The sequence below is a fragment of the Scyliorhinus torazame genome, unplaced genomic scaffold, assembly GCF_047496885.1.
Source record: "Scyliorhinus torazame isolate Kashiwa2021f unplaced genomic scaffold, sScyTor2.1 scaffold_141, whole genome shotgun sequence".
NCBI lineage: Eukaryota > Metazoa > Chordata > Chondrichthyes > Carcharhiniformes > Scyliorhinidae > Scyliorhinus > Scyliorhinus torazame.
The window spans coordinates 123,930-141,241 of NW_027307868.1; the positions used below are offsets into that span (position 1 = coordinate 123,930).

Consider the following 17,312-nt stretch of genomic DNA (forward strand, 5'->3'; position numbering starts at 1 on the left):
ACCCTCTGACATTGCGGCGCTCCCTCAGTACTGACCCTCTGACAGTGCAGCACTCCCTCAGTACTGACCCTCTGACAGTGCGGCACAGCCTCAGTACTGACCCTCTGACAGTGCAGCGCACCCTCAGTACTGACCCTCTGACAGTGCAGCGTTCCCTCTGTACTGACCCTCTGACAGTGCGGCACTCCCTCAGTACTGACCCTCTGACAGTGCGGCACTCCCTCAGTACTGACCCTCTGACAGTGCAGCGCTCCCTCAGTACTGACCCTCTGACAGTGCAGCGCCCCCTCCGTACTGACCCTCTGACAGTGCGGCACTCCCTCAGTACTGACACTCTGACAGTGTGGAGCTCCCTCAGTACTGACCCTCTGACAGTGCAACGCTCCCTCAGTACTGACCCTCTGACTGTGCGGCACTCCCTCAGTACTGACCCTCTGACAGTGCGGCACTCCCTCAGTACTGACCCTCTGACAGTGCGGCACTCCCTCAGTACTGACCCTCTGACTGTGCGGCACTCCCTCAGTACTGACGCTCTGACAGTGCAGCGCTCCCTCAGTACTGACCCTCTGACAGTGCAGCGCTCCCTCAGTACTGACCCTCTGACAGTGCGGCACTCCCTCAGTACTGACCCTCTGACAGTGCAGCGCTCCCTCAGTACTGACCCTCTGACAGTGCAGCGCCCCCTCAGTACTGACCCTCTGACAGTGCGGCGCCCCCTCAGTACTGACCCTCTGACAGTGCGGCACTCCCTCAGTACTGACCCTCTGACAGTGCGGCACTCCCTCAGTACTGACACTCTGACAGTGTGGAGCTCCCTCAGTACTGACCCTCTGACAGTGCAACGCTCCCTGAGTACTGACCCTCTGACTGTGCGGCACTCCCTCAGTACTGACCCTCTGACAGTGCGGCACTCCCTCAGTACTGACCCTCTGACTGTGCGGCACTCCCTCAGTACTGACGCTCTGACAGTGCAACGCTCCCTCAGTACTGACCCACTGACTGTGCGGCACTCCCTCAGCACTGACCATCTGACAGTGCGGCACTCCCTCAGTACTGACCCTCTGAGAGTGCGGCACTCCCTCAGTACTGACCCTCTGACAGTGCGGCACTCTCTCAGTACTGACCCTCTGACTGTGCAGCACTCCCTCAGTACTGACCCTCTGACAGTGCGGCGCTCCCTCAGTACTGACACTGTGACAGTGCGGCACTCCCTCAGTACTGACCCTCTGACAGGGCGGCGCTCCCTCAGTACTGACCCTGTGACAGTGCAGCGCTCCCTCAGTACTGACCCTCTGACAGCGCGGCACTCCCTCAGTCCCGACCCTCCGACAGTGCAGCGCTCCCTCAGTACTGACCCTCTGACAGTGCGGCACTCCCTCAGTACTGACCCTCTGACAGTGCGGCACTCCCTCAGTACTGACCCTCTGACAGTGCGGCACTCCCTCAGTACTGACCCTCTGACTGTGCGGCACTCCCTCAGTACTGACGCTCTGACAGTGCAGCGCTCCCTCAGTACTGACCCTCTGACAGTGCAGCGCTCCCTCAGTACTGACCCTCTGACAGTGCGGCACTCCCTCAGTACTGACCCTCTGACAGTGCCGCGCTCCCTCAGTACTGACCCTCTGACAGTGCAGCGCCCCCTCTGTACTGACCCTCTGACAGTGCGGCACTCCCTCAGTACTGACACTCTGACAGTGTGGAGCTCCCTCAGTACTGACCCTCTGACAGTGCAACGCTCCCTCAGTACTGACCCTCTGACTGTGCGGCACTCCCTCAGTACTGACCCTCTGACAGTGCGGCACTCCCTCAGTACTGACCCTCTGACAGTGCGGCACTCCCTCAGTACTGACCCTCTGACTGTGCGGCACTCCCTCAGTACTGACGCTCTGACAGTGCAGCGCTCCCTCAGTACTGACCCTCTGACAGTGCGGCACTCCTTCAGTACTGACCCTCTGACAGTGCGGCACTCCTTCAGTACTGACCCTCTGACAGTGCGGCACTCCCTCAGTACTGACCCTCTGAGAGTGCGGCACTCCCTCAGTACTGACCCTCTGACAGTGCAGCGCTCCCTCAGTACTGACCCTCTGACAGTGCGGCACTCTCTCAGTACTGACCCTCTGACAGTGCAGCACTCCCTCAGTACTGACCCTCTGACAGTGCGGCGCTCCCTCAGTACTGACACTGTGACAGTGCGGCACTCCCTCAGTACTGACCCTCTGACAGTGCAGCACTCCCTCAGTACTGACCCTCTGACAGTGCGGCGCTCCCTCAGTACTGACCCTCTGACAGCGCGGCACTCCCTCAGTACTGACCCTCTGACAGGGCGGCGCTCCCTCAGTACTGACCCACTGACAGTGCGGCACTCCCTCAGTACTGACCCTCTGACAGCAGCACTCCCTCAGCGCTGACCCTCTGACAGTGCAGCGCTCCCTCAGTATGTCCCTCTGACAGTGCAGCGCTCCCTCAGTACTGACCCTCTGACAGTGCGGCACTCCCTCAGTCCTGACACTCTGACAGTGTGGAGCTCCCTCAGTACTGACCCTCTGACAGTGCGGCCCTCCCTCAGTACTAACCCTCTGACAGTGCAGCACTCCCTCAGTACTGACCCTCTGACAGTGCGGCACTCCCTCAGTACTGACCCTCTGACAGTGCGGCACTCCCTTAGTACTGACCCTCTGACTGTGCGGCACTCCCTCAGTACTGACCCTCTGACAGTGCGGCGCTCCCTCAGTACTGACCCTCTGACAGTGCGGCATTCCCTCAGTACTGACCTTCTGACAGTGCGGCACTCGCTCAGTACTGACCCTCTGACAGTGCGGCACTCCCCCAGTACTGACCCTCTGACAGTGCGGCACTCCCTCAGTACTGACCCTCTGACAGTGTAGCACTCCCTAGTACTGACTCTCTGACAGTGCGACACTCCCTCAGTACTGACCCTCTGTCAGCGCGGCACTCCTTCAGTACTGACCCTCTGACAGTGCGGCACTCCTTCAGTACTGACCCTCTGACAGTGCGGCACTCCCTCAGTACTGACCCTCTGAGAGTGCGGCACTCCCTCAGTACTGACCCTCTGACAGTGCAGCGCTCCCTCAGTACTGACCCTCTGACAGTGCGGCACTCTCTCAGTACTGACCCTCTGACAGTGCAGCACTCCCTCAGTACTGACCCTCTGACAGTGCGGCGCTCCCTCAGTACTGGCACTGTGACAGTGCGGCACTCCCTCAGTATTGACCCTCTGACAGTGCGGTGTCCCTCAGTACTGACCCTCTGACAGTGCGGCACTCCCTCAGTACTGACCCTCTGACAGTGCGGCACTCCCTCAGTACTGACCCTCTGACAGTGCGGCGCTCCCTCAGTACTGACCCTCTGACAGTGCAGCACTCCCTCAGTACTGACCCTCTGACAGTGCGGCGCTCCCTCAGTACTGACCCTCTGACAGCGCGGCACTCCCTCAGTACTGACCCTCTGACAGGGCGGCGCTCCCTCAGTACTGACCCTCTGACAGTGCGGCACTCCCTCAGTACTGACCCTCTGACAGCAGCACTCCCTCAGCGCTGACCCTCTGACAGTGCAGCGCTCCCTCAGTATGACCCTCTGACAGTGCAGCGCTCCCTCAGTACTGACCCTCTGACAGTGCGGCACTCCCTCAGTCCTGACACTCTGACAGTGTGGAGCTCCCTCAGTACTGACCCTCTGACAGTGCGGCCCTCCCTCAGTACTAACCCTCTGACAGTGCAGCACTCCCTCAGTACTGACCCTCTGACAGTGCGGCACTCCCTCAGTACTGACCCTCTGACAGTGCGGCACTCCCTTAGTACTGACCCTCTGACTGTGCGGCACTCCCTCAGTACTGACCCTCTGACAGTGCGGCGCTCCTTCAGTACTGACCCTCTGACAGTGCGGCATTCCCTCAGTACTGACCTTCTGACAGTGCGGCACTCGCTCAGTACTGACCCTCTGACAGTGCGGCACTCCCCCAGTACTGACCCTCTGACAGTGCGGCACTCCCTCAGTACTGACCCTCTGACAGTGTAGCACTCCCTAGTACTGACTCTCTGACAGTGCGACACTCCCTCAGTACTGACCCTCTGACAGTGCAGCACTCCCTCAGTACTGACCCTCTGACAGTGCGGCACTCCCTCAGTACTGACCCTCTGACAGTGCGGCACTCTCTCAGTACTGACCCTCTGACAGTGCGGCACTCCCTCTGTACTGACCCTCTGACAGCGCGGCACTCCCTCAGTACTGACCCTCTGACAGTGCAGCACCTCCTCAGTACTGACCCTCTGACAGTGCGACACTCCCTCAGTACTGACCCTCTGACTGTGCGGCACTCCCTCAGTGCTGACCCTCTGACAGTGCGGCACTGCCTCAGTACTGACCCTCTGACAGTGCGGCACTCCCTCAGTACCGACCCTCTGACAGTGCGGCACTCCCTCAGTACTGACCCTCTGACAGTGCGGCACTCCCTCAGTACTGACCCTCTGACAGTGCGGCACTCCCTCAGTACTGAACCTCTGACAGTGCGGCACTCCCTCAGTACTGACCCTCTGACAGTGCGGCACTCCCTCAGTACCGACCCTCTGACAGTGCGGCACTCCCTCAGTACTGACCCTCTGACAGTGCGGCACTCCCTCAGTACTGACCCTCTGGCAGTGCGGCACTCCCTCAGTACTGACCCTCTGACAGTGCGGCACTCCCTCAGTACTGACCCTCTGACAGTGCGGCACTCCCTCAGTACTGACCCTCTGACAGTGCAGCGCTGCCTCAGGACTGGTTCTGAGGGTGTGTGGGATTGTTGCTGACCGCACATGCTTCGAGCTGTCAGGTTTGAAATGAGGATTCCGCGTCTGCCTGTTGACACCGAGATTTAACCCCCCGATTTCCGCTCATTCTACAGATGTTTTCAAAGAAACGATAACTACAGGAAAGAAACCTGTCTGGATGTTGTGGTGAGTGACTGTCTGTCTCCGTGTCTGTCTCCCCATCTGTCTCTCTCCCTCCATGTCTGTGTCTCTTGTCATGTTGCGTGCTCTGCTACACAGACATCCCCTCTTTTTTACAAGAACATGTGCCTATGTGGTAATAAATAGAGATGTGTACTGAGTGCAGCTGAATATGTGTGTGTGCAATATCTACAACATGTACATGAGGCTAAACTATATATATGGGACGATGTCAGGTATGTCATGATATTCAGGTAAACATCATGGTACATACATACATCCATACTGACGGACAGATCAACGGACCAAACAACACACACAACACCACAGCCAATCACAGGCAAGAGCATACACAGTACAAAACAGGGAACACGACACTTCCCGCGCATTCCAGCAGGAGACAGCTCAGGGCACAGAGCTCACATCAAGCGACTCAGACATTCACCATGTGCTGAGTGCTTCTCCTAGTTAGTGTTAGGGTTAGGTCCACAGATACAATGGTAATGAACGAACCACAGTAACCAGTTAGCCATTGTATATATAGTTAGTAATAAAACAGTTGTACCATCCGCCACCGTGTTGGTTCGTCTGTGTAGCAGAGCACCCAACACGACATGGTACCAGGATTGGAACCCGTTAACTGTGAGACCTACCTACGCATCCTCAGGAATCCGCCATCCTGCGCCACGGACACCATCAGCCCGCTGCAGTCGCTCCAAATTGCTGGAAACCTCGGCGTTAACTGGAAGCTGTTTAAACAGCACTTCCAGTTCTTCCTAGAAGCCACAGAAAGGGAAAGCACTTCGGACACCAGGAAGATCGCCCTCCTCCTCTCCACGGCAGGTCAACACGCCATCCATGTCCACAACTCCCTGGTCTTCGCGGAAGGTGAGGACAAGACCAAGTACAAGACGGTCCTTCTCAAACTTGAGCAGCACTTCAGCGTCGAGGTAAATGAGAGTTTCGAGAGGTATCTCTTCCAGCAGCGCCTGCAGGGTAAGGATGAGCCTTTTCAATCCTTCCTTACGCATCTCCGTATCCTCGCGCAGTCCTGCGGTTACGACAACACCTCCGATTCAATGATTCGGGGCCAGATTGTTTTTGGGGTCACCTCGGGCGCCCTACGCCAGCAGCTCCTCAAAATTAAAGGAGCCTCCGCAATCGAAGCCTGCGTCCTTCATGAAAACGCGACCAGCCGCTACTCCCAATTTCAGGCGGCCGAGTCGGCGCGGCAGGGGCCCTACGCGGCCGGATCGGCAAAGCAGGGTTCCCACGAGGCCGAGCGGGTCCAGGCGATCGAGTTCCTCCCGGCCCGCGGCCCGGGCGAGGGTGCGCTTTCCGCGGCCTCCCGCGTTTGTGCGCGCCAAAAAAGACGCGGACATAGAGGGACGCGAGGGCGCGCTCGACGCAAGACCGAACTGCGCATGCGCGGCGGCGTAACGGACGCCATGACGTCACGACGTGCGGCAACTGCGGAGCCGCGCATTTAAAGCGGCAATGTCCAGCAAAGAACCGACAATGCCTCCGCTGTGGCAAGATGGGCCACGACGCTGCCTGCTGTCGAGCAGCTCAACCTGCCAACGCTCCCCGATTCCGACAGCCTCGCAGGGACGTGCAGGCCATTCAGCCGACTACGATTCATGCCCAGACGATATCCAGACCAGTGACACAGACGACTGGGACGCCTTCCGTGTTGCGGTCATCGATAGGAACTGGATGTCTCCAGTCAGGACCCACCGGCCGATGCCAGTGAACACTGTCAATCCGGGTGATGAATGGTGTGCCACCCTAACGGTCAACCGAGCACCGATAACATTCCGTCTGGACACTGGCGCCTCCGCCAACCTCACAGCATGGTCAGCCTTCTACACCATGAAGGTCAGACCGCCAATTCGGCCATCCTGTTGCAAGATGGTCGACTACAACGGGAACGTTATCCCGGCCATGGGATCCTGCCAGCTCCAGGTGACGCACAATACATACACGGCCACACTGTCCTTCGAGGTAGTTGGATCATCGAAGGACTCCCTGCTGGGCGCACAGGCGTGCAAGGCTCTCCACCTCGTGCAGCGGGTCCACGCTCTGTCTCCAGAAGGCACATCAGACTTCCCGGATGCAGAATTCAGGGCACAGCTTCAATCGCCCCTCGCCCACACCCAGGAGGCATTCGAGGGCATGGGCACACTGCCCTACACCTACAGAATTCGCCTCAAACCGGACGCCACCCCGGTCATTCACGCACCTCGCACGGTCCCAGCACCACTCAAAGACTGCCTCAAGCTGCAGCTGCAGGATCTCCAGGACCAAGGGGTGCTATCCCGGGTCACGGAGCCCACGCCGTGGGTCAGCTCCATGGTGTGCGTCAAGAAGCCCTCCGGCGAGCTCCGGATCTGCATCGACCCGCAGGACCTGAACAACAACATCATGAGGGAACACTACCCCATACCCAAACGGGAGGAGATCACGAGCGAAATGGCCCGGGCTAAAACCTTCACAAAACTTGATGCCTCGAAGGGCTTTTGGCAGATCCAACTGGACCAGTCCAGCAGGAAGCTGTGCACCTTCAACACCCCTTTCGGCTGGTTCTGCTGTGACAGAATGCCGTTTGGCATCGTCTCGGCATCCGAGGTCTTTCACAGAATCATGGAGCAGATGATGGAGGGCATCGAAGGGGTGCGCGTCTATGTGGACGACGTCATCATCTGGTCCACCACACCACAGGAGCACATCAGTCATCTCCAGCGCGTCTTTGCGCGGATACGGGAAAACGGCCTGCGCCTCAACCGAGCCAAGTGTTCCTTCAGCTAAACCGAGCTGAAGTTCCTGGGGGACCACATATCCCGGTCAGGAGTGCGTCCGGATGCAGACAAGGTGAGCGCCATCACAGCCATGCCCCAGCCGGCAGACAAGAAGGCTGTCCTACGCTTCCTGGGCATGGTCAACTTCCTGGGGAAGTTCATTCCCAACCTTGCCTCGCACACGACGGCTCTTCACCACCTCGTCAAGAAGTCCACGGAGTTCCAGTGGCTGCCCGCACACCAGAAGGAATGGGAGGAGCTCAAAATTAATCTCACCACCGCCCCGGTATTGGCGTTTTTCGACACCTCTCGTGACACTAAAATTTCGACCGATGCCAGCCAGTCCGGCATTGGGGCGGTACTCCTACAGCGGGACGACACTGCGCCATGGGCCCCAGTCGCCTATGCCTCGCGGGCCATGACCCCCACAGAACAACGCTACGCGCAGATCGAAAAGGAGTGCCTGGGCTTGCTAACCGGAATAGACAAGTTCCATGACTACGTGTCTGGTCTCCCCCAGTTTACCGTTGAGACTGACCATCGCCCCCTGGTCAGCATCATAAATAAGGACCTGAACGAGATGACCCATCGCCTCCAGCGCATCCTACTCAAACTCAGGAGGTACGACTTCCAACTGGTCTACACCCCGGGAAAGGACCTTATCATTGCGGATGCCCTGTCCAGAGCAGTGAGCACACCGCCCGACTCGGAGGGGTTCGTCTGTCAGGTCGAGGCGCAGGCGGCCTTCACATCGGCAAATCTGCCAGCTGACGATTCCAGTCTGGCCCGTATCCGCCGGGAGACTGCGTCCGACCCCCTTCTACAACGGGTGATGCGCCACCTGACGGGAGGGTGGCTCAAAGGGCAGTGCCCGCAGTTCTATAATGTCCGAGACGACTTGGCCGTCATTGATGGTGTCCTCCTGAAGCTGGACCGGATTGTGATTCCGCACAGCATGCACAAGCTGGTCCTCGACCAACTACACGAAGGCCACCTGGGGGTCGAGAAGTGCAGACGGAGGGCCCGAGAGGCGGGCATCAGCGACGACATCGCCAACATGGTGCTCAACTGCCCCACCTGCCAAAGGTTTCAGCCAGCGCAACCCCCTGAGACGCTTCTGCCCCATGAGCTGGTGACGTCCCCCTGGGCGAAGGTGGGTGTGGACCTCTTTCACGCGCTCGGCAGGGACTACGTAATCATCGTAGATTATTTTTCGAACTACCCGGAGGTCATACGCCTGCACGATTTAACGTCATCCGCTGCCATCAGGACCTGCAAAGCCACCTTCGCTCGCCACGGCATTCCGATTACGGTCATGTCGGACAATGGGCCCTGTTTCGCCAGCCATGAATGGTCATCCTTTGCTGCTTCGTATGGTTTCACACACGTGACGTCCAGCCCTCTGCATCCCCAGTCCAATGGGAAGGCGGAGAAGGGCGTTCACATCGTCAAGCGACTCCTCTGCAAGGCTGCTGCTGCCGGATCGGATTTCTGCCTCGCCCTGCTGGCCTATCGCTCGGCCCCACTGTCCACGGGCCTCTCACCAGACCAGTTGTTGATGCGTTGCGCCCTCAGGACCACTGTGCCGTCCGTTCTGGTCCCCACAACCAACCATGCTCCGGTGCTGCACAGGATGCGACAGTAGCGCGTTCGCCAGAAGGTGGCACATGACACACGGGCAACTGATCTTCCCGCCCTGGCGCCTGGGGACGACGTCCGCATCCACCTACCAGAAGGTGGCTGGTCGGCAACTGCCAAAGTTCTCCGCCGTGTGGCTCCCCGCTCGTTCCTGGTTCGCATGCCTGATGGCTCCATTCGTAGGCGCAATCGCCGGGCTCTTCGACCACTTCCACGCTCGCTACGGGAACATACACCGACACCGCGCCCTCCTGTTGTTCCGCATGTCGACTTCGTAGAGCTTCCTGCCACCATGCCCGTTCCATCGTCGCCCGTGGCCAGGCCCATTCCTCAGCTGGTGGATCCTGACCCACCCTTGAGGCGGTCAACCCGAATTCGTCGCCCACCTACTAGACTGGACTTATGAGCCTGTTTGTACATTGAACTTATAATACCGCTGTGTTAATATGTTTCTGTTCTTCCTTGTCGTTCCAGGAGTTTGTTTTGTCGTTCAACATTTTCCCGTTCTTTGTTTATGGTACAACCTCGTTGCTCTGTTGCACCCGACATCGCTCCTTGTATATAGTTTAGCCCCATGTACATACTGTAAATATTGCACACACACATTCAGCTGCACTCAGTACACATCTCTATTTATAACCACATAGGCACATGTTCTTGTATAAAAGGGGGGATGTCATGATATTCAGGTAAACATCATGGTACATACATACTGACGGACAGATCAACGGACCAATCAACACCACAGCCAATCACAGACAAGAGCATACACACTATAAAACAGGGAACACGACACTTCCCGCGCATTCCAGCAGGAGACAGCTCAGGGCACAGAGCTCACAGCAAGCGACTCAGACATCCACGATGTGCTGAGTGCTTCTCCTAGTTAGTGTTAGGGCTGGGTCCACAGGTTAGAGGGTAATGAACGAACCACAGTGACCAGTTAGCCATTGTATATATAGTTAGTAATAAAACTGAGTTGTACTATTCGCCACCGTGTTGGTTCATTTGTGCAGCAGAGCACCCAACACGACATGGTACCAGGATTGGAACACGACAAGGTGCGACATAGCAACGAGGTTGTACCATAAACAAAACACGTGGAAATATTAAACGTCAAAACAAACTCCTGTAACGACAAGAAGAAAGAGAAACATATTAACATTGTGGTATGAATGATACGTCAGTAAGTTCGATGTTCAAACAGGCTCCTAAATCCAGCCTAGTAGGTGGGCGACGAATTCGGGTTGACCGTTAGGGTGGCACACCATTCATCACCCGGATTGAACTGTTCACTGGCATCGGCTGGTGGGTCCTGGCTGGAGACATCCGGTTCCTATCGATGACCGCAACACGGAAGGCGTCCCGGTCGTCTGTGTCACTACGACTCGTAGTACGGAGGCTGAATGGTCCGCACGTCCCTGCGAGGCTGGCAGAATTGGGGAGCGTTGGCAGGTTGAGCAGCTCGACAGCAGGCAGCGTAGTGGCCCATCTTGCCACAGCGGAGGCATTGTCGGTTCTTTGCCGGACATTGCCGCTTTAAATGCGCGGCTCCGCAGTTGCCGCACGTCGTGACGTCATGGCGTTCGTTGCGCCGCCGCGCATGCGCAGTTCGGTCTTGCGTCGAGCGCGCCCTGCGCGTCGCGTCCCTCTGCGTCGACGTCTATTTTGCCGCGCACAAACGCGGGAGGCCGCGGAAAGCGCGCGAAATGGCCGCCCTCGCCCGGGCCGCGGGCCGGGAGGAACTTGATCGCCTGGACCCGCTCGGCCTCGTGGGACCCCTGCCACGCCAATTCGGTCTGAAATTGGGAGTAGCGGCTGGTCGCGTTTTCATGAAGGACGCAGGCTTCGATTGCGGAGGCTCCTTTAATTTTGAGGAGCTGCTGGCGTAGGGCGCCCGAGGTGACCCCAAAAACAGTCTGGCCCCGAATCATTGAATCGGAGGTGGTGTCGTAACCGCAGGACTGCGCGAGGATACGGAGGTGCGTAAGGAAGGATTGAAAGGGCTCATTCTTACCCTGCAGGCGCTGCTGGAAGAGATACCTCTCGAAACTCCCGTGTTGGTCGTGTCTGAGAAGGACCGTCTTGTACTTGGTCTTGTCCTCACCTTCCGCGAACACCAGGGAGTTGTAGACATGGATGGCGTGTTGACCTGCCGTGGAGAGGAGGAGGGCGATCTTCCTGGTGTCCGAAGCGCTCTCCCTTTCGGTGGCATCCAGGAAGAACTAGAAGGGTTCCAATCCTGGTACCATGTCGTGTTGGGTGCTCTGCTACACAGACGAACCAACACGGTTGCGGATGGTAGAACTCAGTTTTATTACTAACAATATTAACAATGGTAAACTGGTCACTGTGGTTCGTTCATTACCCTCTAACCTGTGGACCCAGCCCTAACACTATCTTGGAGAAGCACTCAGCACATGGTGAATGTCTGAGTCGCTTGCTGTTAGCTCTGTGCCCTGAGCTGTCTCCTGCTGGAGTGCCCAGGAAGTGTTGTGTTCCCCGTTTTATAGTGTGTATGCTCTTGCCTGTGATTGGCTGTGGTGTTGTGTGTGTATTGATTGGTCCGTTGATCTGTCCATCATTGTGTATGTATGTTTGCACCATGATGTTTACCTGAATATCATACCATCTCTGTCTTTCCGTATGTCTCTCTGTCTATCTCTTGGTTTCTGTGTGTGTCTCTCTGTCTCCTTGTTGCTTCACAGCGCCAGGCTCCCGGGGTTTTGTGTGTGACGGATCTTTGGCGTTTAAAATGTTAAAATTATAAATGCCTCAATAAAATATTTTCTAAAAAAAAAATGTTAGCCGACTTGAGACAATAATAAAGATTATTATTATCATTTCCCTCTGCCTCCCCTGTCCGTCTCTCTCTCTCTCTCTCGGTGCATCTCTCTCTGTGTCCCTCTTTCTTTCTCTGTCTCTCACTCTCTGTCTCTCTCCCTCTGTCTCTCTCTCTCTGTCTCTGCCTCTCTCTCTCAGTGTATCTTATCTCTCTGTGTATATCTCTCTCTCTCTGTCTCTCTCTCTCTCTTTCTCTCTCTCCACCACTGTCTCTCCATCTCTGTCTCTCTCTGTCTCTCACTCTGTCTCTCGTCTGGTCTCTCTCTCTGTCTCTCTCTCTCTCTGCCTCTCACTCTGTCTCTCTGCAGCTGTATAGAACCTTAGTTAGGCCACACTTGAAGTGTCGTGTTTGAGGCCCGATCAATTTGGCTGGAGACGAAGTTGAATTCAAACTGAGGCTTTCTTTCTTTTTTCAAAAAAATATACTTTATTCATAAAATCTATACTAAACATTACAGAACATTTCGAATTGTCTTGACTGTACATTTCCATCAGAGTTACACATTCCCTTGACTTTCTTCCATTCAATTTAGATAACATTACACACATATCGCTCTTTACGTTACAATTCCTTCTTAAACATTTACATTGTCATGTTTCTTTTATACATTGGAGTGTTAATGGCCCAGACTGAGGGGGGTGTACACTGTTACCCGCCCCACGGTGTACATTTGCTGGTACGACCTTACACAGTCTGATGTGTGGCCTCCCACAGCAGCTGAAGAAATGGCTGCGAGCTGGAGGCCACGCATATTTATTACCCGGCTCCTGGGCGGAGCTAGCGTGCAGGGGCCACAGGTGAACCCGTAGTGCAGGTTCTACCGTTTTACCGTTAATATCAGAACACAGTGGTCTACCACATTCACCCCCTGTTAAAATTGAGTCCGGCGGGGGTGGTGGAGAACTATGTACAATTCGCAATCTTTAATATTTACAGAACAGTAAAAGTATGTTTTTGGTCATCCGGTGGGCCGATCAGAGGTTCCGCCGGTCTGGGCCGGTCCTCGGGGGGGGGGGGGGGTGATGGAGGCGGCGGCGGAGGGGAGGGGGGCGCCAGGGGCGACGGGGGTGGTGTGGGGGCGGAACCTGCAGGTGCCAGGTCCCTGAGGGAGACGGTATCCTGGCGGCCGTCGGGGAACGCCACGTGGGCGTACTGGGGGTTTGCGTGGAGCAGGTGCACCCTTTCCACCAACGGGTCCGCCTTGTGGAGCCGCACATGTTTACGGAGAAGCACGGTTCCCGGAGCTGTGGGCCAAGTTGGGAGCGATACCCCGGATGTGGACTTCCTGGAGAAGGCAAAAAGGTGTACTGTTAGTAGCAGTGCAAAGTAATGAGCGAATGGAATGTAGTGCATCAGGGAGGACCTCTTGCCAGCGGGAGGCCGGGAGATTTCTGGACCGCAGGGCCAGCTGGACGGCCCTCCATACCGTCCCATTCTCCCTTTCTACCTGTCCGTTTCCCCGGGGGTTGTAGCTCGTCGTTCTGCTGGAGGCGATACCCCTGCTGAGCAGGAACTGACGCAGCTCATCACTCATGAATGAGGATCCCCTGTCACTGTGGATGTAGGCGGGGAAGCCGAACAGAGTGAAGATAGAATTAAGGGCTTTAATGACGGTGGCAGACGGTCGGGGCATGGGATGGCGAAGGGAAACCGGGAGTATTCATCGATCACACTGAGGAAATATGTGTGTCGATCAGAGGAGGGGAGGGGGCCTTTGAAATCCACGCTGAGGCCTTCAAAGGGGCGGGAGGCCTTCACCAGGCCCGCGCGGTCCGGCCGGTAGAAGTGCGGCTTGCACTCCACACAGACTTAGCAGTCCTTGGTGATCGTCCTTACTTTCTCGACGGAGTGGGGTAAATTTCGTGTCTTAATGAAGTGGTACAACCGAGTGACCCCTGGGTGACAAAGGTTGTCGTGCAGGGTCCGGAGTCGGTCTACCTGTGCGCTGGCACATGTACCTCGGGATAGGGCGTCTGGGGGCTCGTTGAGTTTGCCGGGGCGAAACTTAATCTCGTGATTATAGGTGGAGAGCTCGATTCTCCACCGCAAGATTTTATCATTTTTGATCTTGCCCCGTTGTGTGTTGTTGAACATGAAGGCAACCGACCGTTGGTCCGTGAGGAGAGTGAATCTCCTGCCGGCCAGGTAATGCCTCCAATGTCGCACAGCCTCAACGATAGCCTGGGCCTCCTTTTCGACGGATGAATGACGAATTTCGGAGGCATGGAGGGAGCGGGAAAAGAATGCCAGGGGCCTGCCTGCCTGGTTGAGGGTGGCGGAAAGGGCGATGTCCGATGCGTCGCTTTCTACTTGGAAAGGAAGTGTTTCGTCTACAGCGTGCATTCCAACTTTGGCAATATCAGCTCTGATCCGGGCGAAGGCCTGTTGGGCCTCGGCCGTCAGGGGGAAATGAGTGGACTGTATGAGTGGGCGGGCCTTGTCCGCATAGTTTGGGACCCACTGAGCGGAATACGAGAAGAACCCCAGGCAGCGTTTGAGGGCCTTGGGGCAGTGGGGGAGGGGAAGCTCCACGAGGGGGGGGCATGCGGTCGGGATCGGGCCCCAGAACTCAGTTCTGGACCACGTAGCCGAGGATGGCTAAGCGGTTTGTACGGAACACGCACTCCTCCTTGTTATACGTGAGGTTGAGGAGAGTGGCGGTGCGGAGAAATTTAGCGAGGTTGGCGTCGTGGTCCTGCTGATCGTGGCCGCAGATGGTCACATTGTCTAGGTACGGAAACGTGGCCCACAAGCCGTACCAGTCGACCATTCGGTCCATCTCCCTTTGGAAGACCGAGCTGCGTGTACCTGTTGATGGTCTGGCTGTAGTCCACGACCATTCGGTTTTTCTCCCCAGACTTAACCACTACCACTTGAGCTCTCCAGGGGCTGTTACTGCCTCGATGACTCCCTCCTGAAGCAACCGCTGGACCTCGGACCTGATGAAGGCCTTATCCTGGGTGCTGCACCGTCTGCTCCTGGTGGCGACGGGTTTGCAATCAGAAGTTAGATTGGCAAAGAGGGAAGGAGGATCGACCTTTAGGGTCGCGAGGCCGCGCACAGTGAGGGGTGGTAAGATCCGCCGAATTTAAGGGTCAGGCTCTGGAGGTTGCACTGGAAGTCTAGGCCAAGGATAAGTGCAGCGCAGAGGTTAGGGAGGACGTAGAGGCGAAAACCGTGGAACTCTACGCCTTGGACCGTGAGCGTGACTGTGCAGTACCCCCGGATCGCTACGCGATGGGATCCGGAGGCCAGGGAGATACTTTGATTGATAGGGTGTACCTTTAGGGAGCAGCACCTTACAGTATTCGGGTGTACAAAGCTCTCGGTGCTCCTGGAGTCCAGTAGACAGGAGGTCACATGGCCGTTGACTTTCACGCTGGTGGATGCGTTGGTCAGAGTATGTGGTCGGGACTGGGCGATTGCCATGGATGCGAGTCGTGGTTGATCGTTGGGTAGTGAGGTGGCCGCTGTGTCGGGGTCCTGAAACGCCGTTGGTCTCCGTGTGCTGCGGGGTGGACAAGATGGCGGCGCCCGGAGGTCCTGGGGGTCACAAAATGGCGGCGCCCATGGAACGCACGTTGCGGGGGTGGAGCAAGATGGCGGCGCCCATGAAACGCACGTGTTGTGCGGGGGGAGAAGATGGCGGCGCCCATTGCTCGCACATGGCCTGGGGAGGAGGGGAGGATAGCGGCGCCCATTGTCCGTGACCGGGGGGGGGGGGGGGCGACCGCTACCGCTGAGCGGGCCTGGCACACCGCTGCGTAGTGGCCCTTCTTCCCGCAGGCCTTACAAAGGGCAGCGCGGGCCAGGCAGCGTTGGCGGGGGTGTCTTTGCTGGCCGCAAAAAGAGCATCGGGGGCCCCCCGGAGATCAGCAGCTGGTGCGTAGCGCAGGCGTACTGGGTGGGGAGCGCCCCCGCTGGGGTGGCTGCCTGTGGGGCCCATGAAGCGTAGGAGGAGTGGGCCGCGGGGTTGGGGGTGGAGGACTGTACATTGCGCAGGGCGACCATCATGGAAAACGCTCGTGTTTTAGTCTCTGCGAGGTCGCGCGTGGCCCCTTCTCGGAGCCGCTGCCTGATAACATCGGACCCAATCCCAGTCACAAAAGCGTCCCTCATTAAGAGATCGGAGTGCTCCTTCGCTGTAACGTCCTGGCAGTCACAGTCCTGAACTAGTGGGATCAGGGCCCTCCAGAAGTCCTCCATTGAATCACCAGGTAGTTGAGTACGCGTTGCGAGCGCGTGTCTGGCGAAGAGCGTGTTCGTCTTCCTCTCATAACTCTCTTTGAGTCGAGTCATAGCGTCAGCGTAATTGGGCGCATCCTGGATCAGCGGGAAGACTTTTAGAGCTGAGTCTGGAGTACAAGATTTGAATCTTCTGAGCCTCTGGAACAGGGGTCGGCGCCGCGTTGATATACGCTTCAAAACAAGCTCGCCAGTGCTGGAAGTCCTTTCTGGCGTCGCTTGTGTGTGGATCCAGCTGCGGGCGATCTGGTTTAATCCGGAGGTCCATCTTCTGAATCAGATACTAATAAATTGAGGCCCGATCAATTTGGCTGGAGACGAAGTTGAATTCAAACTGAGGCTTTATTAGTCTCTGAAGTGTGGCCTCCAACAGCAGCTGAAGAAATGGGAGCGAGCTGAAGGCCACACATATTTATAACATGCCTTCTGGGCGGAGCTGGCACGCAGGGGCCCAGGTGAACCTATAGTGCAGGTTCTACCGTACAACCCTTAATATCGGAACACAGTGGTTTACCACAGTGTTCAATTCTGGTCGCCACACTACCGGAAGGATGTGGAGGCTTTAGAGAGGGTGCAGAAGAGATTTACCAGGATGTTGCCTGGTATGGAGGGCATTAGCTATGAGGAGCGGTTGAATAAACTCGGTTTGTTCTCACTGGAACGACGGAGGTTGAGGGGCGACCTGATAGAGGTCTACAAAATGATGAGGGGCATAGACAGAGTGGTTAGTCAGAGGCTTTTCCACGGGGTAGAGGGGTCAATTACTAGGAGACATAGGTTTAAGGTGTGAGGGGCAAGGTTTAGAGGAGATGTACGAGGCAAGTTTTTTACGCAGAGGGT

At 56.8% G+C, this 17,312-nt stretch overlaps 1 protein-coding gene across 1 annotated transcript in view; it reads left to right on the top strand.

Moving 5' to 3' along the window:
• Window positions 1–4,898: 4,898 nt before the first annotated feature.
• The window catches only part of LOC140405590 (ciliated left-right organizer metallopeptidase-like), a 115,045-nt gene continuing 102,631 nt past the window's right edge, over window positions 4,899–17,312 (top strand). The window contains exon 1 of the mRNA XM_072494147.1: window positions 4,899–4,952. The gene's annotated coding sequence lies outside the window, so the exon portion shown is untranslated. The remainder of the gene's footprint in view (window positions 4,953–17,312) is intronic.